The 26,615-nt window shown below is 35.2% G+C and overlaps 1 protein-coding gene across 1 annotated transcript in view; it reads left to right on the forward strand.

Moving 5' to 3' along the window:
- The window catches only part of LOC110181950 (uncharacterized), a 102,614-nt gene that overhangs the window by 39,260 nt on the left and 36,739 nt on the right, over window positions 1–26,615 (forward strand). The window contains exon 4 of the mRNA XM_020949889.2: window positions 17,622–17,709. The gene's annotated coding sequence lies outside the window, so the exon portion shown is untranslated. The remainder of the gene's footprint in view (window positions 1–17,621; window positions 17,710–26,615) is intronic.

Below are 26,615 nucleotides of genomic sequence, written 5' to 3' on the forward strand. Positions count from 1 at the left end.
AGCCGTAAGAAAAAGCATCAAGAGTTGGTCTTTTTTCCCTCGTATTTTTTTCTTAGTTGTTTTTGCTGTTTCGATTCCGACTTGTGCTGCATCAGCATGTGAAGACGCAGCAGCAGCAGCAGCGGCAGCCACAGAAGCCGCAGCCAAAAGTCAGAAAGTTAAGCGTGTCCCCCTCACCATTTTCCTGGACTTTTTCATCGGAGTTGACATCCAAGGATTAGGCAGAAAAAATAGCCAAAAAGGTGCTTAGAGTGGGTTAAAATAATAATAATATTATTGAAGAATTAATTATGTTAAAAAGTTTGTAATTTTTCTTAGAAACTTAATAAAGGTCTTGAGAATTTTTGATTAATTTATGAATATATTCCCATATTTCCTAAATAATTTTCTTTTACATTATCTTACACCTTTTCTATGTCAGATTTAATATTTTTAGAGACTTAAATATCATTGATTACTTTTATAACATTCTAAAATATTATAGATTAATTTTAAGAATATTTTAACATTTACATATTTTCTAATTTTTTTTTTGTAAAAAGCTCCTTAAACTTTTTCTAAGCCAAAATAAATCTATACAAAGAAATCATTTCAAAGTGTATATTTGCAATATACCATTAAAACCTTTTTATATAATTTAAAAAATTATATTTATTAAAGTGAATGTTAAGATTGTTGAACAATATCTTTGGCAATAGTATCTTTTATTTTTTGGCTTTTAAAATCTCAAAAAATATACCGCTAAGTTGGCTATAAAAGAGCCAACTTCCCATTGTCCGCGAGCAACGCGTCGTATACGTAATCTGCGGCTGTCTGATCACTCACACGACCTGTCGCCCCGCTCCCGGCTACCGGCTCGCAGCTTCCAGCTTCCAGCTCCTTGCTCCCCATTCCCCCGTCTCTTTCTCTCCCTCTCTCTGTCTCTCTCTCTCTCTCTCTGCTTCCCCCCGCTGACCTCATCCGCTCATCTCATCCGTTTGTTTGTTTGCCAGTTGGTTTTGTTTGGTGGCATGCCTCGACTCGGCTGCTGCCTTTAGCCTGATACGCCACTGAGTAGCAGATTAGTAGCGCTTATGCTTGCACCTACTACGTGGCACATGGCCATGGGCGAAGCCAGAGGGGGGGAGGGCAGTGGGAGAGAGGGGATAAAGGAGCAGCTGGGGGTTAAGCAGGGGGGGAGCATTGGGTAACGGGGACTCCTCACGCATTTGAGGATACAACAAAAAAAAATCCGCGTTACTCGTTCCCCAAAACTCAGAAGCAAGCCTTGTGTCCATCAACTTTTTTAGGGTATTCTATGATTTAATATATTTAAGCATATCTTAAAGGGAGTTTAATAAATAGATCAGTTAATAAAATAGAGGGGTTTAAGTATCTTAAGAGTCTTTTTATAATATCTATAAATTAACCTAATTTAATAAATAATAATAAAATAGACTAAAGGTTTGAGTATCTATATTATAAAAAAGTTCATATTATATATTGATAAATCTTAATTATCGGTGCTTGATTTAAATTAATTTTTATTTTTATTTCAAGGCAAAATATTTGAAAATCTACTATAAAACTTTCAATTTATACTTTAACTTGACTTTAATTTATTATAGATTCATTCTTTGGCTTAGCAAATGATCATTTTTCAACAATTTAACTGCCAAAACAAGAGTATTCCCAAAACCTGTGTTGACCTGGCTTTAATGGTATTCCTTGGGCCTGGATTTCACAGTGTTTTTTTTTGGATTTGAGCCGAAGTTTGGCATTTTTTTTTTTTGTTGCCGTTCCGTTTTTCTTTTCTTTTTTTTTTTTTTGTTTGTGCGCGCCGTCTGTTATCCTGGTCGCGTCTTGGGCTGCTGTCATCTGATCTGTGGCGTGGCTAAGTGGCCTCTTCGATGTGCCCCTGTGGAAACCCCTTCTGGCAGGCAGTCCATGTATCCCCGAAACCTCCTCCGAAACCCCCTTTAGCCGATCTGTCCGTCCATCAGTCGCATCCATCCCAATCCACCCGCCATGACATGACTCGCTTTTGGCTTTCCTGCATCGCATCGCATCGCATCGCATTGCATTGCATCGCATCGCATCTCCTCCACTTCATGGTTGTCTGGCGTATGCGTTTGGAATTTTTGATTTTGCCACATTGCAGTCTACAGTCTGCAGTCTGCACAAGTCCTACAGGCCATGATGGTCCACACAGTCAATATGCAGTGTACAGTGTATATAGTACACACACACATCCTTCTCATTGGTACTACTGTGGCTCTTTACTTACATTTTGTTTGTTTTTGTGTCCACTTTTTTTTGTTGTTGTCGTATTTTTTGTGTGCTTTATTTTTGCTGCTCTTCGGTGAAGCAGATTGAATTTTGATTTGGCGGGTAATTGAACTTTTACTACAGCAGCCAACTGTCCTGTCCCGGCCAGAGTGACTCCACCTCCTTCTTGGCGGAAACCCGTCCATTTCTTGGCTCTCTGCCTCTTCTTCCCTCAGTCTTGGCCAGCCTTGCCAGCCTTTTCTGCCTTGGCCATGATTAATGGCCGGCAATGCGCAACGCACGATCTACGTTTTTGGCCTCATCATAAATTATTAAACAAGTCCACTTGACACATGCACATGGAGCTGAAGCTGAAGCTGGAGCTGGAGCTGGAGCTGAAGAGCTAAAGAGCTGGGTAGCTGGTGGGGATTGAAAGAAACTCCACAATATAAATGACCAGAACGAGATGGAAGTCCATCTCCCCTGCCTCCTCTCCATAACAAAACTGTACAAAATGCTCTCAGGCTCTGGCTCAAGCTCAGTCTTCGTTCTCAGTCTCAGTTTCTTCTTGGATGTCTTAAAGACAGAGACTCTCCCTCCGTCTTACAGTTACCCTTCTCCATTTCAGGGGCTCATTCTGAGAGATCCACACAACATTTTTGGCATTCCCCAGACACCGAAAACGGTAAAAACGAGACATGTCCAAGCTGAGAGATGACAAAGACAAAGTCGCATCTTGAATCAGGCTGAGGCTGCTCTTTTCCCTCCTCACTCACTCTATCTCAGGGGCAATGTATAAATGATGATATACTTACTTATAAAGTGATCAGTGGATCGTCTTGTATAAATTGAGAAAAACCGGCAGAATTAACTAGCAGGGAATTAATAACGAATGGGAAGGTACCCTCTCACTTGAGAAAACTATAGAATACTATTGTTAAAACACCACAAAAAGAACACTATTTAAATTGAAACTTATTAAAGCTTTATAATAACAATTAACAATAATAAATAATAACACCTTGTATCCCTTAACTACATGTTATTTCGCGTTCTAAAGTGTCCTTTTGGATAATCCCTTCCCCTTTTCTGAACATCTTCCTTTACTTTTGACCAAAAACAAGGCAACTTTAATGTGGCATTTATGAAAATCATCAAGACTCTTGGAGACCCAAAGAGACCAAAGCCTTTGTCTAAGATTGCGGCTGGTCGTGTCTTTCCACTCGATTTAAGTACAAATTATGTGGCACCAGGGAGTTGGCATTCGTTTTGGTTTTAGATAGTGTCCTTAAATGCGCATTTTTATGAAGCTCAAAACGGCGAGGATAATGTTTAGATAAAGCGGAGGCTAGAGGGAAAATTTTAAGCAAGTATTCGAGGGTTTTTTGTTTATTAAATTTCAAATTTTTTAAACAATACAAGATTCTCTCTTAAAACCTTTTGATCAGCTTTAAGGTTACTTTAAAGCAAGGAATGGTTGCCATTTTTCCCACTAACTTGGCCCAGGTGAAAGCATTTATGTAGCTACAATGCTCAGATAAGAAAAGTAACGCAACGAATGCCACCGAAAGGTGCTAAAGTTGATAGCAAACACAGAAAAGGGAAAAAAAGGAATGCCAAACACATGTATATATATATTTATATTTATATAGGGGTATAGGGATATGTCTAGGTTAAAAAAAAGGAGCCAAGGAGCAGACACCGGAACAGGCAACAAAACGCAACCGAAGCGTTGCAGGCCAAGTTCCCTCTGTCCTTGTTCCCTGCTCCCTTATTTTGTTTAACCGCCGACGACAACGATGGGAACTGCAATATACAAGTGATGACGATGCAACCGCGATAAGGAAAACAACCCACAGAACCAGAAAAAAAGAGAAAATATCTATACATATATATATATATATAAATGTACAAGGGGAACCGAAGAAGTGGTCGTCTGATGATTTCAGCAATAATAATGACAACAGCGACAACATTTCATAATAATCAGCGCGCTTGGGGGAACGCATTAAAATGCCCCAGAGATGATGGAATTGATGATGACTGGACTTCTAGAAAAGCTCAACAACCAGTTCCCAATGGGTTTTAAAGTCAGGGATCGAAGCAAACTGAAGGTTACAAGGAGTCAAGAGAAATCCAAGAAGTCTAAAGAAATGTGTTTAAAATGCGAATTAATTGAAGTCTATACACAAAAGAGAGTGTATTTAAAACATTTACTATATTAACTAATAAGAAATGTATCTTTAGACTTCAGGCTTCAAATTAAACCATTTTATAAATCAATCAAGACCTATTTAAGTCTCTTAATCAACTCAAATCAATAGTTCAATTTTAAATTCCTAAACATAAACACTTTAGTGTGGATTAATTTCCCTCTGGACTGCAGCTACAATTCATAAAAGTTAAAAGCATGGTATAGAAAAGGAAACCCAATTTCAGCCAAAACTGGAAAAGGCCAAAAGAGAGAGAGAGAGGAAGAGACAGTGATTGAGACAACAAGACAAGCAATTCCCTATGAAATCCTTTTGGCCAAAACAACTAACTCATTATTAATTCATTGTTTACTGGGTGCCGGTTGCATTTAAGCGATAATTGAACGCTCTTTCTTCACTCTTTGCTGGCAAAGAAATTATCAACTCTGATTGCGCGGCAATGGTTCCTATTTCCTTATTGTTTTTTCCATCTTTACTTATTTTTCCGGAAAATTTTTCGTTGCAGGAGCTGCTTACCAGGGTAGTTAGGTAGGTAGGTAGGTAGCCACCTGTCTGTTGGCTCGTTCACTTTGCCACACATATTGTCATGTGGAATGCCAATTTAAATTGTATACCCAAAGGACATTGCACATTGCACATGTCGAGACATTGCATCGCTTGCCTCCTTCTAGTTGGTCTTTTTTTGCCAGTGCTGGGAAAGGTACTATTGTTTTAGATTCTTTAAAAGAAAAGGGTACAACAAACAGCAGAAATCTATAGGTTTAAAGTTGATACAAGAGAGATTTGAAGTAATATTAAGAACTCGGAACTAGTAGAGTTTATATTCGTATATATATTTTAAAAATTTGTTAACTTAGCCACATATAATTGGAACTTCTCACCTTTTTAGGGATAAAAGTAAATATTTATATATCGATATCAAATTTGAGTTTCGAATATGGCGATATCCAGACAGAAATATAGAACCTTTTTTTTTAAGGAACAACATTTCAGTACCTTAGATGCCTTCCCATCTCTGGTTAGTGGTTGTTGCTTTTTCCACTGACTGTTGTTGTCCTGCCAAGAGATTTGCCATAGTCACCGTCTTTTTAGTTGTTATTTCCTTGGTTCGTTAGTTGTCTAGGTCTTGACAGGACAACCTTTCCCCCCTTTGGTTTTTTTTTTATTTTTATTTTTATTTTTCCACCGTTCCTCCCGGCCCCAGGTTCTGCCGTCTGTCATTTGCTGTCGTCGTCATTTACCTGGCCACCTTGCCGTTTTTACCTTTACCTCCACTCACCGTGTCCTGCAGGAATTTATGGGAAAATAACTTGCTGGGAATTTATGAAAACTACGACGCCATAATAACAATAATCAGACTAAGTAGTGACCGCTGCCAGACATAAACTCTGACCAGATAAACTCGTCGTCGTCCTCGTCCTCGACGTCTTCGTCGTCGTCGTACTATATAAAAATGCTAATGTCTGGGCGACATTTTTAATGTGTGGCAGGAGCTGCCACGCCTCTTGGCTACCCTGGAACACCACCCCCACCCCATCACCCCCCTATCCCTTGTATCCCCTTATCCTGGTCACAGCTTAATTAGCAAAAATGTCTCGCGAACTTCAGAGACGACGACGACACATTAAGATAAGAGGTTCGCCTTAAGCTGATTGCCTGGTTTAGTGTTATCTGGACTATTTATAGGTCCACTGGCGGCAGTCAGACTGCCAAATGCCTGCTGTATATATATATATTCTTTCCCTATATATATATAAATATATATATATATAATGATATATATAGGCGCCTCCTTTTTTTGATGAGGCCAGCCAACAGCAGAGATTCATCTTTGGCTATCGTTTCTTTAGATTTTTATGCCTCCGGCCAAATGTTTGCCCTTGCACAAGCTCAAAAATTCTTAGCATCATTAACAGTTTATGGCCTTTTAGATAATTTTCGAAATGAAAGCTTCCAATATAAATAGAATTGCAGTTTATTTTTTTAAGGGTCTTGCGTAAAATATTCCAATTTGGTTTTAGAGCAATATTTAGTTATGAAATCTAAAATATGTCATGTTCTCTTCTGACGCCATATAATACTTAATTTAATATTATTTTTTTTTTTCAAACCAATTGCCTTCTTTGCGAACTTGCTGAATTCGTACTTGAGAATTTTAGATGCATTTACTTTTATTATTTCCTTCTTATAACTTTAAAATTGGAAAATATCTCTTTTGCTTAAGCATCAATTAAGCTATAAAGCTTTTCTTGGTAACTTTAATTATTTCCAATCATATTTATGTTTTTTTTTTTATATATTTTTTATAATAATAATGAATCCCTTGTCTAAGGTTAACATTTCCCTCTTACCCCAAGCAATGTCTCTGTTCATATTTTTCCTGTCAACCTTTAACTGACTTTAATTAAATGCTTATGTTAAACTATCTGTTTGGTGAAATTCTTTTATTTATATACATATCTTTTTTTTGGGAATGAGCTAGCAGCACCTGAGCAGGTGCGTTAACCCCTGCAATGCCGCGTGCCTTCGTCACCAGTGCGGAATGCCATTCCCTTCCCTCCCCCCTGGGTAGGTGACCACGCTCCAGTGACTTCCCTAAGCCTTTTTTCGCCAAGGCCCTCTCGACTCCTGTATATGTGTGTGTGTAATGACCAAAATGCGACAGGGAGCCACATAGGGAAAATGTTGGAAAATAAAAATAAAATACAAACATAACAAAAAATAAAAGGAGAGAAAAGCAAAGGAAAGACCAAACACTGAACTGACAAATTCCTTCTTACACCCTCAAAAAATATGCAAAAATGGCGACAGGTCGCTGGCCTCTTTCATAGTTTTTCCTTCGCTCCTCTTATTGCAACTGCATTTAAGCGCAAATTTTCACTCGTTCTTGACATTCATTTCACCAAAAAGTGGTGTTTTTTTCTTCTTTTTTTTTGAGGGGGGAAAATGTGGGGAAAAGGAGCCCCCAGAGAAGCCGCCAGAGTGACTGGCACTTGACATGCAGGCAAACGTGTTGACTTTGTCTAGGGAATTGGTAAGCATGGGGGGGTCAAAAGGAGGATCTGCATGCTCCTAGCACATAGAGAAATTTAAGAATATTGTATAGAAACGAATTTTTACTTAGTTTAATTAATAGAAAGTACCATTTTCTGAGCTATCAATATATTTTGATACATTTTACTAATGCTTCATCAAAATAAATGGGAAAATACATAATTAACTGATTAAATCAATCAATTAAAGCCTAGTCCCAGCTATCTTTTCACAGAAAAATATATATATTCTTTTACCTGCCGAATGCCTAACCATTATTTCTCTCACTGTATGCATTTGTATGTGTCTCAACTTTTTTAATGAGCTCACCAGGCAAATGAAGTAGCATCAGCAGCCAGAGAAACAGTGGCAGCCACCGCAACGAAAGGGGTTTTCCGGGATGGAAAGAAGGGAAAGGGGGGCAGAGAAGGGAGGCAGTGCGGTGAGGTAGGTTTTCCGCTGTATAGTGGAAGGGAAAACACCACCGCCAACGTGTCATGGCCACCATAAAACTTTTGTGACACTTTTTTCGCCTTGACTCCTCGCTTTCCCTTTGCCAAAGTCAAAATCTGTGAAAGAAGTCGGCTGAAAAAGGAATTTTAATAGGAAGAAAAAAATATATATACAAAAAAAAATATAAATATATACAAAAAGGAAATAATAGGTGTGAGGGAAAGTGCAACTCTTTATTTTTTTGCCACGCGTAAGCAAAAACAAAAGTTTCCTGCGAATGTCTGATGGGTTGGCATGCGTTTGCGTAAGCACTGAGAAAAATAGCACTTTTTACATTTATATTACATATTTATTTATATTATATTTTAACATGACAAGAATTTTATTTTTTTGAAACGGGAATTAATGAGATGTTTAATATATAACTAGTTCTTGAGAAAAGTAAAGTTTTTAGCTAGGAGAATTTTGTATACTTTGCCTAGACACCAAAAAATTACCACAATTTAACTTTATTTTTATTAACAGATGTATTTTTATAAAAAGAACTATAAGGTAAATCTTTTTATTGAATTAGAGCTTAAAAATAGCAAATTTCATATATTTTTGTGGGTTTTTAGGAGAAAGTCATCATATTCACTTTTATACCCTTTCCGGGACTATAATTTAATTCAGAAGCTTAGAAATCAGAGAAGGAATCATTTCCGACCCTATAAATCATATATATTCTTAATCAGCATCAACAGCCCAATCGATCTAGACATGTACGAACAAAAAAATTTTTTCGAAATTTTTTGAAAAATTTTTAAGGGGTTTTATTGTTAAAACTTGTCAAAAAAATCAACAAAAATGTTAGTTCTTTAAAATTTTAAATTGAGTATGCAGATTTATTTCTATAATAAAAACTAACATAGGAATGCTTTCCGAATGAAAATTAATGCTTTTTTGGCTTAGTTATGAGATTTTTAAACTTTGATTTATAGAAGAAATTATCATATACGAATATCTATTAAAAGAATGCGAATATTTTAACTTGAGTTATATTTTTATAAATATAATAAATAAAATATTCTGCCCAGGGTTTTTGAGTGTGTTGGTCGCATGCCACTTGATGTGGCTTCTATTTGCCATTTGTGCTACCCCTTTTGGTCGCTCCCTTTTGACTTTCTCCCCCCACCCTTTGCAATTTTTCGCCCTCATCCTCCCCCTCAACCTTCCTCCCTTTATATTTGGCCGTCGTCAACACACACGCAAAATGACAAATTAATGCGACGCTTGTCCCCCTCCTGCCACGCCCCCAATTTCTGATGTGTCGCCACTTGGGTGGGCGTTGCGTAAGCGCAAAAATTGTTTACGACATCCCCCTTGCACACACACAACAACAACAACAACAACCATACATATGCATGATATATACATAAATATATAAATTTATATATATAACTATAAATACTTTATAAGATCTTGCGGCTGCTTTTAGGAGATTCGCTTACGAACTGCGCTGCGCTGCGGTGCTGGCGGCTTGGAATCAAAGGAAATAGCTTTAATGGCATCATATTTCCAACTAATTTGAAGTGCCTTTTCGCCCCGAAGAAAATGGCAGTGGAAAATAAATGTCTATTTAATATTTATATCTATATAAATGCATTATTAAACAATGTATAAATAATGTATATTTAAGATGTATAATTTACAATGAATAAACAATGTATATGTTACATGGCCTATATATTGTTTACATATAGTTTGTACATAGTTTATACATTGTTTATAAAATGTTTAGTAATGAATTATATAGATTTTAAAGCTAGTTGTGTTTCATTTGTTTACTCTTGTAAAATTAAATTATTTTGTATATTATTTAATTATTTTTGTGCTCATTTCCTAGATGAACTGTTTCCTAAATTCGTATTTTAGGAATTTTTGTTACTCTGTGTTTATTATTTAATTATTAATACACTTATTTCCTATATGATCTTTTTTCTGACTCGCTGAATTCGTACTTGAGAACTTTAGGTGCTCTTCATGCATTATTTATATTTAAAAATATCTAACATGAATATTTGTTAAAACAGAAATCAAGATGTTCAATCAATTTTTACACTTATTATATTGATTACTAATATAATTAGATTTATAATACACTTATTTAGTTTCCTATTATTTTATGTGGGCACTAAAAACTTCACTAATTTCCATGGCTTATATTATTTTATTATTATTGTAACTTCATCTCTGATCAGATATTTATAAACCTCTTGAATATACATATATCTTAACCCATCTCTTCCCCTCTAAGCCTTTCAAGATCAGCTTCTTGAGATTCCCTACACTTTGATGCAACATCTGTGTGTTTTTTTGGGGGGTCATAAATCCAACCCTGATTATGCCACATGATCCTCGAACTTTGGGCTCTCTCTCTCTCTCTCTCAGAGTTCTGTAGAAGCTACTTAAATCGGAACTCGAGCTTATCTTTGGTGGTTGCCTCAAGTGCCACTTCCCGGCATTTCAACACCCTCAGCGGAATCAATTTGTTTGGTTTCCCGAAAAATATATATAAAAAAAAACTAAACTAAAAGCAAAGCTCAAGTGATGACTGTCAGTGGCCACACAAAAAAAAGAAGAACCATATATCATAATGATGATGGGATCATTTGGTATTCTTTCTTTATATTTTGGATACTTGTACTCACTCAGTATATTTCTTTATTTTTGGGAGAAAGATCTCTGTGTAAAATCTCTGTAGACATTCCTTTGTTTGGGGGTGTCTGGTGTTCCTCTTTTCCATATTTTGTTCACTCTGCTTGGGTCCACCGCTTCTCTAATTGATTAAGCGTGAAATAATTTCTTTTGATTGACTTCAATTGAAATGAATTATTCTTTAATTGGAGGCGCGCAGTCGGTGCCTAAAAAGAAAATAATGGAAAATTATACAAAAACATGAAAAGAGAGGAAAAACTTCTAATAACTACAAGCCGTAGATTTATGGATATTTCCCCGACCCCGAAGCTCTCATTGAACTGAATTGTGTCTATGCGGCATAACAATAACAAATTCAACGAAAACCGAATCAGCAGCAACAACACAAGCTCTGATTTTGATTTGCTTTTCCCAATAATATCCAAAAAAATATATATATCCAAAATAGAAATGCAAAATTTGCAGAAAACAAGAAAATGTATATATATTTATATATAAATGTATATAATATAAATGGGAAATAGTTTATTAGGTTCTAGCCTACTTTTTGAGGAAATAAACTAATTGATATCCAGTAAGATTTTTGTTTTCTCATAAAGAAAGAGGAACGAAAATGTGAAATTGGAGTTATTAAAGTTTCTAAATAGTTCTTATTAGATTTATTCAAAAATATATTAATATATACATATATCCTGGGAACCTCTGGTTTTGTTTATATAGAAAGATATATCGTTATATTGTAATTGTTCACTTTTTGCTCTAATTTCAATACTTTCAATCGCTTTAATCTACTTAAAATCTATTTCAATGTATACTTTATGTTAAATTATTAACAAAATCTTACTTATTTAATATCTCAACTTTATAATAATTTTTTTCCTTTCAAGTCAGACCTCATCTGATAGATATTTCAGTAAACTTTTTGCTATAAACTTTGAAATGAATACCAAACGAATTTTAAATCAATTTCCGCCAACTCTTTTTCGTTTTTTGTATTTATTTACTATTTTTTAAAAATAGTTTCCCTGAAACTAATCTAACCCTTGGTCGCACCCTGTATTTAGTTTTGAGACTTGTATCCCCCCCCCCCAACAAAAAAAAAATCGGTGTCCTGCCTTGCTGAGTGTGTGTGTGTTTTGTTGTTGTGCCTGCTGCTTCTCCGTTGTCAAGAACAAAAATAATAATAAAATTTGCTGTCGCTGCGAATATAAACAGGCAATTTTTGTGCCGCTCCCCCGCTTCCCCTTCCCTGTCCCGCCTTCAAAAAACTGCCTCACCAGCAACAAAAAGGGGGGGAAGGGGCAAAAAAAACAGGAACAACAAACGGAGACGATGGCAGCTGTTTTTAATGTCTGCACAGCCGCCTAATGGCGCTTAACGGTTCACAAGGAGGCGCGCCAAAGGGGGCGTGGCCCCAGGACAGAGTTTTGGGGTTTGGGGAGGAGTTGCCACAAAGTTGGAGTTTTGACACTGGGGGAAAATTATATACATATGATATAGAAGATATTTAAAGAGAAAGTTTTTACTGTAAACAAAATTGGTAATAAAATATATATAGAAATAAATAATAATTGAATAAATAATAATTGAATAAATAATAATAATAAATAAATTAATAATAATAATAAATGAATTAAATATAAATATTTAAATATATATATATATATGTAAATATTATTTTGATTTGATTTTCAAAATATATAAAACGCTTTTAGTGGCACTAAAATAAATATATGAATATATATAATTTCCTCTTATTTATAAAATTAAAAATCCAATCATATCTCTTGAGAAAATCTTTAAAAATTAAATCATTTAGCTTGAAATATAAACCGATTATTTTTCTATAAAGAATAACTAGGTTTATATTAATAAACGCAATAAACATTTTGTGAAGCCATAAAAAAATCAAAAAAATCAAGTATGAATTACAATTAATTTCCTAATAAAATGTTTAATAATATAATAATAATATATTTATTATACTACCCATATTTTCTTCTCAGTGCAAGTCCTGTTTGGCATATCCCATTGGCACTTTGGTCGAGAACAAAGTTTAGGCTTCTCTGCCTGTGTGTGTTTGTCTGGATTTGTGGCAAAAATTGAAAATCATATGCTCATCGTCAGTGTCCTTCCCCCACCCTCCTTGTAGTCCCTTCAAATTTCCCGCCATCATCCTTATTGGCATTTTATGCGCCCGTTAAGTGGCAAGCAGTTTACAAAAAAACCAGAAAAAATTGATATATATCATAAAAAAACAAACAGACAAATAAAAAGTTGTGATACGATGAAAAAATATGAAGAAACGTGGCTTTAATTGAGTGGCTCCAAAGGTATAGTTAGGGGTCTAACTAAGAGAATGAAAAAATAACCTACAAATTAAGCTAACCTTTTAAGTTTACATTCATTTTTTTAAAGTCTTAAAATCAAACAATACAACTTTTAACAATTTTTTAGAGCCCATATAATCCTCTTTGGAAACTTAAAGCTTGGTTTGTGTTTCTCATATGCACATATAAAAATATATATTTATATATATAGTATATATACTGTTTGTGGAACGACTTGTTAACTCCCAGCAACTCGATTTTGTAGTCTATGAAAAAGTTAAACTTGATTTGACCTAAGCAAAGCTTATTCTAAAATGGAATTACCTCTTTCTCTTCGCCTTGCCAACAAAGACCTTCCTTTCGTACCAAACTTGCCAAGGTTTTCCTGTTTTCAAAAACATAATTTCCTCAACACACACACATTTACAAAGGGAGGAAAAAATGCTTTCTATACAAAATGTGGAAGCCAAAAAGTTGCACAAAATTGCCAAAGTTTTGTTTGCTTATGCATTGCACTGCCCCCTGTCAACCAGAAAGGGAGCCCAACCAACCCGCCTCTCCCCCTCAAGGACCCCTACTAAAAAATCCATCCCCTTATACCCGAAAAAACCTGCCCCTAATTGTGGGTTCCCTTGTATTAATTTTGTTGTATTTTTTGTATACTTTTTGGTGTTGTTTTTGTTGGAAGAGGGAAAAAATTATGTCAGCAGTACGGGCCGGGGCGTGTAAATTATTTATGTGCCAACTGTCCTTCCCCAACAAGCGGCTTCTTCTTGTTCTTTGCGGCACGCATGGGTTAAAGCCAGCCAGAAAGTTAACCCCACCTGCACACCTCTTTTTGTGTGCCAGTTTATAAATAAAAATCATTATTATTTCGAAATTGCCCATCCGCGTCATCGTTTAAGGATAATATCGAGGTAAAGATGACCTTAGAGATGTATGACAAATCATAGGCGGAAATGGAAAGGTTATATAATTTACAATTGTTTAATTTTTGTAGTATATATTTTACTATATATTTTTGCAGAAATATAATAATTAAAATATATATAATTTTCCAGAGTTTATTAAGTATAATAATTCTCTAATTTTCTTGTTCTTTTACTTTTATTTCAAACGAAAAGATTATAGATTATTATATTTACTTTATATTCTTGGAGAAATATTTTTAAAATATATATAATTGTATAATTTATTATAATTCATTTACCATAAATTTCTGGCGAAATATAATTAATCATAAGAGCCTAATAGCCTAGTACCTTGATCTTTATCTTTTCTTCATTTTAAATAAAAAAATTATAGAATAGAACAAGGAATTGTATAATTTATGTACTATATATTCTTGTAGAAATATATTTTAAATATATAACATTCTGCTGAGTTTATTAATTATAATAGTGTCCTGATTCTTACTTTTCGATTGGAAAGATTATAGAATTCACCAAAGAACTACCTCATTTATTTACTTTATATTCTTGTAGAAATATAATTAAAATATACACCACTCTCCAGAGTTAATTAAGTAATATAATTCCCTGATTTTAGAGAACACTCTCTATAGGATATTCCATAATTCGTTGCTCAGCTTTTAGCTTTTCTCGATTAAATTCCTTGTTTGGCTTTTTTCCGGATTCCCTTTTTCCGCTTTTTTTTTTTTCTCCCCCCGTTGGCCACGTTGAAGTTTTCGTTTGAAATTAGTACGCATTGTCCTTAATTGTTGGGGCGTTTGTGCAGGGGCTGACATTTTATGGGTTTTTGAGGGGGGGTTTTTCGTTTCATTTTCATTTTCATTTACGTTCTTGTACAGTCACATACATACATATATATGGAGACATATATAGACATATGTACATAAGCGAGGGCTTTGGCTTTGGCTTTGGCTTGGCTTTTGGTTTGGCCAAGAGCCATTGACTTCCCTGCCTGCTGCGTGTTTATTTATTTGACTTGTGCATGTCGCTTTTGGGTGTTAACTTTAATAATTAACGGCATTAATTGCCGCATATGTCACATGTTTGCTTTTGCTCTCCCCTTTCCCCTATTTCCCCCCATAACCCAGCTAAATATACATATATATCCCATCATATAACCTTATAGTAAGTGTGCCTGCTCCGGGGTCCTGCATTTGTCTTGGGTTTCCTTTTATGGTCGTCGCATATTTGGCTTCGTTTTTGTTTTTTTCTAGAGCACTCTTTCTGGTCCCCCCTTTATTTTTCTTTTTAAACGCTTATGTCATGTCCTCCTCCACTGGGAAAGTTTCCCTGTTAACCAGTTTCCCTGCTCGTTTTTCCTCCTCAATTGCATAATTCATAAATTGTGGGGGGAGGGAGGGAGGTGGAAAAAATATGCATTTCTAGGTTTTTAATTGCCCGGTTTGACTTTTGAACTAATTTTGAGGGTGTGTATTTTGAATTTTAAGGGTGTATACCAACTTTAATCGATATTTGCAAAGGGGAAATTGGTAACAGAAAAAGGGAAAGGGAATGTCAAACTGAAACCCCAATCAAAAATGCATTGATTTATCCTTAAATATTTATAACAGTATATTGCCAGAGTTGCTATTATATTTATTGATCTTCAAGACCACCCAACTCTTCTTTCTTTTCCATTTCCCAATTTTCCCTTTTTCTTTTATTTATTAATAGAGGTTCATTAGAGATGCCAATAAACCTTTTCTTTTGGCTTTGAAAAATGCTTTGTTTATCGTTCGAAAAGCAAGCTTGAAGCTGAAAATGTTTTGTCTCTTAATGAGAACTAATGAATGCGTTGGAGTCTCACAGTCTCGCCACCGGTTTTTTCGTTTTTATTATTATTATTTTAAGCGATCCGGGTTGCACAACAACCCACACACCAAAAACAAACTGGTTTTCGATCTGCTCTGATTCGATTTTGGGTTGAATGACAAATGCATTCGAGATTAGAATCAGAGATCTTATCGTGTCCCTAACTAATGGCCTTAAATGTGATGACAATAAATTGATTTCATGATTATGGGAATACGATTTCGAATTTATGTTTGAAAATAATGCAATTTGAAGTCATTTAGATGTTAAGATTTAGATAAGCCGGAAAATTAAGATCTTAAATGATGACACGGAGTTACGATTAAGATCTTATTAACACAATTCATTTTTATGATTATTTTATATTGTAAAAAGGTTTCTGTTTTGATATTACATGCATATATTTATTGCTTTTCCAATAAGCATTTTAATATTATACACTTGTAGGAAAAGCCCTGCTTCCCATTTTATTCTCACACTCCCTTTTGGGGGGGTGAAAAAAAAAACATTATAAAGAAAAGAAAAAAAAAAAGAAAACTTCTTGAATGTTTCTTGTTTTGCTTCCCATTTTGTGGCTTCTGTAAAGTGTTTTTGCTTTGTGTGTTTGAGAAGTGAACGCTTAAGGCGCTTATGCCAAAGAAAAGTTCAAAAATCTCATTAAATACAACAATATAAACACAGGCAACAACAAGAACAATATACTAAATATTTATGCCCGACTGTAAAAGTTCATTTTTTTGCGCTTGTCCCCTGGATGTGATGCTGCTGCTGGTGCTTTTTCCATATAAAAATTGTGTAAAATAATAAAAATAATTTCAACGACAATACAGACACAAAAGAGTCGCACACGCATACACACGCACACTCATGCAGCACACATTGTCGCCCCAGACGCCATTTTGCTTTTGTTGTTGTTGCGTGTAATGGATGCCGTTATGTGCAGAAAATGGGGGAATCGGTTTCGAGGGCGGATTTTCCATGATTCGGTTTGGATATATCGAAATCGGGGCTTGTATGCGATTCGCCTTTTTGCATTACTTCGACTTGAATGCGTTCTGTGCAATGGCCAATGCACATATCCCTATCCGCCGCCCCCTCCCTCTCTTCCGCCGTGGCATAAATATAATTATTTTGTTATAAAAATGCATTCCACAAAGAAAAATCGAGAGCGCCAAGTCAAGTCAAGTCAAGGAGAGTGAGAGAGAGAAAGAAAAGGGGAATTCCTTTATGCGACACTTGTCCTCGAGCATTTCTCGCACACGAGAGGAAAATGTTTATTACCCAGACATTACCCTCGTCTACCCTTTTTCCTTTTTTTCTCTCCAGCGCTACCCTTTCCCCTTGCTTCGAATCCCTGTCAAGTGCTTTTTGGTCCTTTCTATGCGATTCTCATAAATATTAGTTGGCTGGCATCGAGTGTTGGCGTAATTGGTGATTTCTTTGAATTTCGAATACGAATTCGTAGATATTGCCAAATAATTTAAAGATTGAAAGCTGATGAAATGTTCTTAAGTACTTTAAAAGTTTGTAATATCAAAAAGGATATCAATTATATGTTAAGACACATTATCATTATTTCCTTATTTCTATCAGTTATCAAAATGTTGCTTAACAAATAAAGCTAGCAAAATGTTGAGAAACAATTTCTTACTTGTTTTGTGGTTTTAACTAACTAATTCTCTGAACTCTTTAAAAGACGATTAGAAACACTACCTATTATATTTTCATAACTGTTTTTTAATAGAACTTTAATTGTAGTTCCTAAACCTGAAGCAATAAATAATTGAACCCTTGTATCGATTTTCTCTTATGAATAAATACACCTAAATTAACCCACATTTTCCTTTTCTTTACTCTCATTGCAGTTTTTAAAGTTAAAGTCGCCTTCTGGGAATTGGAATCGTTAAAAGAACTCCCGCACTTAAAGTGGGGTTTTTTTTTTTGGAATTTGAGGTAAGTCTGTCCTAGATTGAAGTCCCAGACAGCCTGTCATGGGCATACAGATAGAGAAGCCTGCATTTATACCCACACTCTTTATATATTTATCCTACACGGAGAATATTTTTGTTGTCTTAGATCTCAGTTGGTGAAAAATGATATTCTTCAGAAGTTTGGAAGATGTGTATAGGAAGTTGCACTTTAGTATTTTTTTAGGTTAAATATATATAAATAAATATAGAATATTCTTATTGAATATCTAATTTGTTAAAGTGTAACCCCTGCTTGGTTTGTCCTTTCTTCACGTTTCCAGTCAACTGATTATAATAACACGATTTATCAAATGCACGTAAATTACAATAAATTAAACACGAAATTAATATTAATGACAAAGACAGGCAGGCGCTCATGTCCGTGTGTGTGGTGTGTGGGGTGTGTGGGGTATAAAGGTAGATAAACAGACACAACACACATACCATAAATATATGCTGGCAATACGAAATATCTTGTGTCTGTGTGTGTCCGGAGACAATTGCCAAATTAAGTGCATGCCTCTGTGCGAGATGAAGGCATGGGGGTTTCCCCCACTTAATTTAAAACCCCTTCTCCTTTTTGGCAAGAATTTCCACCCACCTTCCCTCTGCTCTCTGCTAACCCCATTTATTACCCCCTTGTCACCACACACACACAGCACACACACTCTCTGTGGCTCTGCTGTGCCATCTTAAATATGAAAATCGTTCTTTTGATTACAAAATTTGCTTATTTGCATTGCATTTGCTAGACCCGCAGTTAATAAGCTTCGGACATAATAGTCTGCACTCACAGGCGTACACAAAGGACACGCAAGGATAATGATACACACACACACACACACACGGTTATAGGGGAAAGCCAACAAATGACCAAGCGATTGATCAGGACCTCCAAAAGGAGGCCCAGACAGGCAGGCAGGCAAAACAGAAGCAGGCTCTCAGGCTCAGGTTCAGGCTCTGGAATGTGGAGAATACAGTTAGGAAAGGGGGCGGTGTGGCTGTGAAGGGGGCGTGGCTAGCACATACTTTGGGAGCTCCTTCTTAACTGATTGGAGATGACTAAGTGAATGCCGTGTTAATTCAGTGTTTGAGAAATGCTAAACAAAAATTCACAGACAGATGGGAGTGAGTGAAATATCATGAGACTTGAGTTAGCAAAAATATTCCCATAATAAATGAGCTAAAGAAATATTTATACAAAAAAGATTTAAACAATATTCAAATAATTATAATACTTATAATGTAGCTTCTTCAATTGTCTATAAAAGTCACTGTGAATCGTTGCCAGGGCTCATCCCTAATTGCAATTGCTGCAAGGACTTGCAAAATTTTGCATATTTGATGAGCCAGTTCAGGGCAGGGCAGGCCAAGTCCTGGCCAGGCCAGGCTCTGTTTGACCGGGTCCTTCGATATCAGGGCTCTACGAGTGTACCTGGCCCGGGCCCGGGCCTGTTGAGTTGCAATTTGGCTAACAAATTATGCAACAGCAGTGGCAACAACAAAGCGGTCCTACTGACCCAACTATACGGAGCGAAAAGCAGGGAGTAGGGCAGAACAGGGAGCTCGTAGTGAGTGTCCGGCGCGTTGACTTTGCGTCCGGCCCTGTTAAATAATTGTAATTTATGGCATTTTACACAAATAAATATATGGAAATCAATAAATTTACCCCTACATATACACACAATCTTTCTCTCTCTCACTCACTTACTGTGACTTTCCCCAATGGAGTTGGGGCCTCGGTTTTTGGTTTTTGGTGCATTGCAAATTGCTTTTTGCGTTTTGGAGTCCATGTGCTATCATGTTTATTGTTATTTTTGGACCTTAAACAATTATTTTATGTTGTCACAATTTTAAAAGCTACTGCAGACAGGACATTTCCCCAATGGAAAAAAAGAGAGTGAGCGTAGCGCATTCAAAATTAATTTTTTCCATATGCCTTTTCATTTTTCAATCATTGCATTTTGATTTTTTTTTGTTTGTCTCATTCTCCATATTTCATTTTTCAAATATTTATGTGTGGACAATATTTTGCATTTCAATTGCGGTTTTTTGGCTGGCCGACATGAGCAAACATATATTTACCTACATATACATTTATACGCATAAAGACTATAATAACTCTGTCAATTTGACTGGTTCAGGTGAAGCAGGGAATTGTGTTAACTTTGTATGGGTTGTTGAAGTGGTTTTCGAAAATTTTAGTAAAGAAAATATTAATATTAATTTAATATCAGAAATACATAACACAATTAAAATGTTAATTAGATAATTAACTGTATAATATAAGCTAGTTTTTATACAAGAGTGACCAGCCTGATTATAAATGCAGTTTAGTATGACCAGTTCAAGCTAAGAACTAGAAATAAAGCATCTTTCAGATAGTAAAGTAAAAGTTAGGCTCACCTTTCAGTTATATTTTGCATAAATAAAATCAAAAACTAGTTTTAATTTGACCTAAATTTACCCTTCATCGCCACTAACAACATAATAAACTTCTCTATTTTGATTCACTTGAAATATAAAATAAAATCAAGACCCATATTGATTCTATTTCGCTTTCTATTAAACCTTCTGCATTTCACAAAAAATGCAATTGACTCGCAGCTTCAAATATGACAAATCAATTTCATTTTCGATTTGGATTCCTCAAAGCTCTTAATTTAGTCGATTTGATTTGAGTTTCTGATACCAGATTCCGATGGAAATGCCAGTGTTGGTTAATGAAAAAACGCTAGTCGTTTTTGTAAATACATATTCGTTTTGTATGCTTTTTCCCAAAACTAATTTTGTAAATTGCCCTCGTTGAATTTTAATTCAATTTTCCCTCTGCATATGGCAGAGGAGCAGGAAACAAAAATATAAAACAAAAAAAATTTTGAGAGGAAAGAAATATATGTAGATTTCATAAATATGTTTGCTTATGGGACCACCCCCCCCCCCTGCACACCCACCCCGCGTATATAAAAATTTTATGTTGTGTTGATTTTTGTTTGGCTTTCCATATTTGTTGTTGTTTCTGTGTGCGTGTTTTTTGTTTTCCTCTTTTATTTTGTCATATTGGAAATGAAAAACTAAAAACAACAAAAAAAAAAAATCGAATATAATTAAATTGTGTCAAAGTTATTAAATTTTATTGTCATTTGCCATAAATAAACAAATGTCATAGGCAATACGCTCTAAGCCCCACGAATGTCTACTACTCGCACCTTGGAGTTTATAGAAATTTATGATTGTTTATTTGAAATATTTTCCTGCTTTAATATGTATACATATATTTTTTGATCTTTGCCGACTGTTTGCCCGCCCCATCTCCATCACCCTACCCCCCTTCGAAATCATACGTCACGCCGCCCGGTGTGAAAAGTAATTATGAACGCTTTATGACAGCCGGTCAACTTCATTCGATGTCCATTAATTTGGCCACACTTAACTGAGTTGGTTTTTTTTCACGTTTATTGGATATTTTTTTATTATTGTATATATGTATATATATGAATATGTATTCCAGAAGATATAAATATTTTTTATTGTATTTTTTGCTGCCTCTTGGGAATAGGATACTCTTTTGGCAAAGGAGAATGTTATACATTGATGTACACGTTTTTTTTAAGTTAATCAGTCTTTTATTTATTAAAAAAAAAGTCTTATTTAAAAAAGGTGTGTTAAAATATTTAAACTTCTAGAGATTTAATCAGTAGAAACTTGGCTTAGTTTATCCAATTGATTTATAGTAACTTTACGTGCAGAATACATTAAGAATCAGGGTCTAACAGGGCTAAAACTGCAAGAGTTTAAATAAAACATGTTTAAAATTGTTTTCAAACATTTTTGAAATATTTTCAAAGTCTCCAGATCGTGAGCTTTGATTGCATACCAATTTCTATCCCTTTTCTTAGACTTCCTTTGTTTATTTTCACTTTTTTTGGGGGCATCCATCCAAAATTCCATAGACGGTCACGTATGAAAGTGTGGCTTCCACCTTGAATTTGGTCTTGGGTCCTCGTTTATGTGTTTGTTTGTATATGTTTTTCATAAAAATTTATTACACTCTCATATGACCCCCCACCCATATTTGTCTAATATAAATATTGTGAGTTAAGTAAGGGAAGACTTTGCTCCTAGCGTTAATTTTTATATACGCATCCCCCCTCGACATTCACCTACTTTGGAGTCGTCTGTCTTGATCCTATAATTATAACATAAACATTTTTATTCAAGTTCCCCCAGGGGCATTTTCATTTACACTCCCCAAGGGGTGTATCAGTGGGGGGAATGAATTAAATAAAAGTAATAAAAACATACATTTGATTAATTTATCATTGCACACACAAACGCTGACCAAATGGTACGCGGGTGGTTTTTGCCTGACAGGCGAATCGGATTGAAGTGATGTCATTAAAAATGCATATACCAATCAGGCTAATTTAATTTACCATAAATTCTAGGACCGCAACAAAAAATTCAAACTGACACCGAACCAAAACTTCTACTAACTAACAACAATAATAACAATAATAATAATATCGAGAGTCCACCGGTTAAAGTCAACTAACAAGTATAATAATAATAATAATTTAACTGTCAGTTGCATTGCACAAATGGCAAATTGAAAATCCAAATGGGAATGGAAAATTATTTTCATGCATTTTTCATTTTCACCAACGCATATGTAGAGTAATGTGCATGCTGTTTGTGTAATTTCAAACTAATTAAACTGGAAAATATTGAAAATGACAAAGGGTACGGAAATTACAAAAAGCAAAAAGGAAAAGCTCCAAATTTAAGTTTGGTTTTAATTAAATTGCAACACAAACATTTTCGTTTAAGAAGAAATAAAAATGCAGTAGGTAAAACCACTATGCCATAAATAACAACAAACAAACACACAGAGACCTTCCGTTGAATATAAAATAAGTTATTGCACTTTTAAACACCTTCTCAATGGATCGTATATCACGTTGCAAATAAATCGTAAATTGCCGCTTTATCCGGTTTAAAACGATTCACAAATTGCATGTATGGTGAGAGATATATGTATACATTTCAGTTTGTTAATTATCGTAATGCGATGGCAATTGAAATCACTTTGAGGAAGGGTGAAAACTGAAGGGGCATGTGCTTGGGTTGAAGGCTATTTAGGATCACATTAGTGGGCCACTTTGGACCCGCGTTCTCTACATATGTATATCGCCTTTTGCTAAAATGCATCTTGTGTTGCTTCCATCAAATGCCAGCCTTTGGCAATGCACAACACACACGCCAAAGGGGCATTAGCCAATGGCTCTTTATCTGCCATGGAGCAGGTCCCTTTCCCATTGCCAATCCTGTAACCTCCCCACTCTTCTATGGCCCAGTGAGAGCACCGTTAAGTTTTTAATGATATATTGCCAGGGCGTTATTTGTTTAATGCGCTTCATCAAACCCAAAGCAAGGAGTTTGATGGTCAGGTGCACAGAGAGAAATTTACACAACTATTGGCTTTGTTTTCAATTTCTATTTAAGTCTGTCAAGCATCATGTTATTCATCTTAAATATTATAGTAACAAATACTTTAAATATCCTTAAATATTATATTTGATCTCAAGAGTATCTTCGATAAACATTTCCCAAATGTGGGATTCCTTATAATTCCTAGCTAACTATAATTGACAAAAGGGGTTTATAAAAGGTTTTATATATATTTACTTGTGATGATTCTCTTCAAACACCATTTATTGTTAATTTACTCATAAATATTTAAATCTTGTCCCTCCAATTTTTCCCTATAATTCCCAACAATTGGAATACTAACATATCCTTGGAAACGTATCTTAACAATATCTTATTTCTTTCCTTATATTTCTTAGGTTAATTGCTTAAACTTTGATTATTCTTCAAGAATTTCAGCTGTCTCCTATGATAAATACTTTACTGATGATTCTTTTCTATCAGTTACAATTTTCTCTTCAAAATTGCATGACTTTTCTCTCAGTGCCTTAGGTGCCATGTCCGCTATTGGCCATTTTAGTACCGTAAATGGTTTTCCCTCTTTTTCTTTTGCTCTCTGGCAGGTGCCGGCTTTCAATTTGCTTTCAATCTCGCATTGAAATAAAACGCTGAAAGCGAAACCGCCGCAGAGACACGCAAGTGAGTGGCCCAAAGGGGGTTTGGGGGCTCAGAGCCGGGCTGAAAACGTTAATAAATTACGGCCAGCTGAGATTATTACTATATGTGCCATGAAAAATTATGCACAACAACAAGCGACGAGGGCCGAAAAAGCCTCTCATGTGTCACGATAGAAAACAATTCAATGCGTTTCTTTTTTCTCTGTTCGTCTTTAATTTCCCATTTATATTTTTTTCCTGGCCTCGGCTATAAGTTCTCAGGTTATTCGATGTGGGAATTCGTTTCGAGTTCGACCGCTCCTTGAAAAAAAAGGAAGGGAAAAAATATACGTAAATGGATGGACAAACTTTTGACTCTGACACGAGAAACATAATTAAAAATCTCACTTTTCATAGCGGCCAAGTTGTCAGTTTCAGATTATTTTCCCCCTGCTTTAGCACTGAGCTAAAAATAGGTGTTTAATGAAAGCTTATTGAATATATATTGGTATTATTAATATATTCATTATGGTATCGAATCGGAAATGGATCATAAATATGCATTTTGCGAATCAATATTTATTGATATTTTTATATGACAATTTTGTCGACAAATCAAAAATTAAAAACATCATAACTAAGTTAAAAAAGCCTTAAATTTAATTCGGAAAGCTGTCTTATGTTAGTTTTTAACAGATTTATAAATCTGCATACTCAATTTAAATATTTTACAAATTCAAATTTTTGATGAATTTTTTGACAATTTTAAAGATGTAACCCCTTAAAAAATTTGGAAAAAATTTGAAACATTTTTTTTTCTTTCCGAGATAGCTAGATTGATACGGCTGTTGATGCTGATCAAGAATATATATGATTTATAGGGTCGAAAATGACTTTTTCACTGTGTTTGAAGCTTCTGAATAAAATAATAATACCCTGCAAGGGTCTCTATAATAAATAATCAATTAGGTAATTCCTTAATAATTATTTAATGTTTTATAAGATTTCTCTCAGTAATAATACCAAAATGCAGCTGTGGCCTATATTGAAGTGCACTGCCTGAAAACGGCTTAAACTCGTCCCATTGAATTGAATGTTCAGATGAAATTATAAGACAGCCTAAGAGGGGAAATTGTGGGGGAGTGAGTGAGTCTTTGGTACTCAAAGACATTATTGCTCGTAATATTTGACAGGACGTCGTCTCTTTCTGTTTACTCATCACCTCTCTTTCTGGCCTTTTCCGTGTCCCTATCTCTTTCTTTCTTCCCCTCTATCTCTCTTTCTCCTTCTTTCTATCTTTCTCTTTCTCACAGCCTCTCTTTCCCTCACTCCCACATGACGCACGCATATTTCATCTTTGGCCTGCTGTCTGAATTTTTGAAGTGATTTCAAAATGATTATTTTTTGACACATGGGGCAACACCTGCATTGCATTTGCAGCTGCCTTCAATAAAACAGTGAAGCCTCCGAAGAGTGAACAATAAGTTAGATTAACTTTTGTTTTGGGATTTAAATATATAGCAGGAATAAGGTATCTTATTAATTAGTAGGGAAGTAAAGCGAGTTAATGTTTAAACTAATTTCTTTTTCAATTAAAATTAAAAAGGAAATAGAAAAGAAAACGAAAAAACTCGAATTTAACAATTGGAAATTCTACAATACATTAAACAATACAATATTTTGTAGTTTTACTGTATTAATAATTAGAAATTAATGAATTTCCCAACCATTTTTTTATTAATAAAAATACCCTTGAATTCAGTGACTTTACCTCCAACTTTTCCCTGGATTATGGCATCGAGAGTGCACTGTAAGTGCATATATAGTCAAATGAGTTCCTCGTCTCCTTCTCTCACTCTCTCGCTGACTCCCTCACTCGCTCCTTTGCGTGTGCCCTGTGTGTTGTTTGTGTGTAATTATATAATTTGACTGCTGCAATTATGTTGTTCGCCGTTAATTGAAATGTAAACGTCATCATTATGATAAGACGACGACGTCGGGGTCACCACTCCGCCACATGGCTTCAAAAGAAGTGGAGGAAGAAAAAGGAAAATAAGAAAAACTGTGAAAGGTTCCCCCCATTTTGTTTGCGTGCATCTGGCAGCAGCGACGGCGACGGCGACGGCGACGGCAACTGAGGCAGCAGCGAACGTGTCAATTCCATTTTTGATGGCTTCACACGCTTCAAACGCCTTGCCGGTGGTGTTGCTGGGGTCGGAGGTTGAGTCACTAAGACTATTAGTGACTGATTCCTTAAGTATTTTACTTGAGTATTTGCCCAGGAAAAGGTGTACTCTCCTCACTCTCCTGTGACACCCTGACACCCTAACACCCTCAGCTTCTGTCTCCGCTTCGAGTTTCGCTCATTAAAGTTTTTTGGGGTCTTCTTGTTAACAAATAATAGTTTAAAGGATGTTTAATATAATTAAAATGTTTCATTATAATCATCTCTATGATTTTAGTAAAGTGTTAAGCCTTAAAATTAATGCTCTCTCTTGTGATACATTATATATCCCTTCAAATGCAAAAGAATAGAATTTGAAACCTATTTAATTGATTTCCCCTTAACTTATTTTGAGGTTTTCCTTGGTTATTATTATAATTAACCTATATATTTATTTTAAAACATATTTTTATACTGCCTCGACCATTAAATACCTGGATAAATACTGTCCAACTACACATTATCCCCTTTCAACATTCACATATTTCCGTTTACAATACATTTACTGGCAAACGTAATTAGAAAATTGAAATGTGAAAATAGCTTAAAAACAGTAAAAACCGTAGAAAAATCTACACC

Source organism: Drosophila serrata, unplaced genomic scaffold, assembly GCF_035046125.1.
Source record: "Drosophila serrata isolate PLE 108 unplaced genomic scaffold, ASM3504612v1 contig_276, whole genome shotgun sequence".
NCBI classification, from domain to species: Eukaryota; Metazoa; Arthropoda; class Insecta; order Diptera; family Drosophilidae; genus Drosophila; species Drosophila serrata.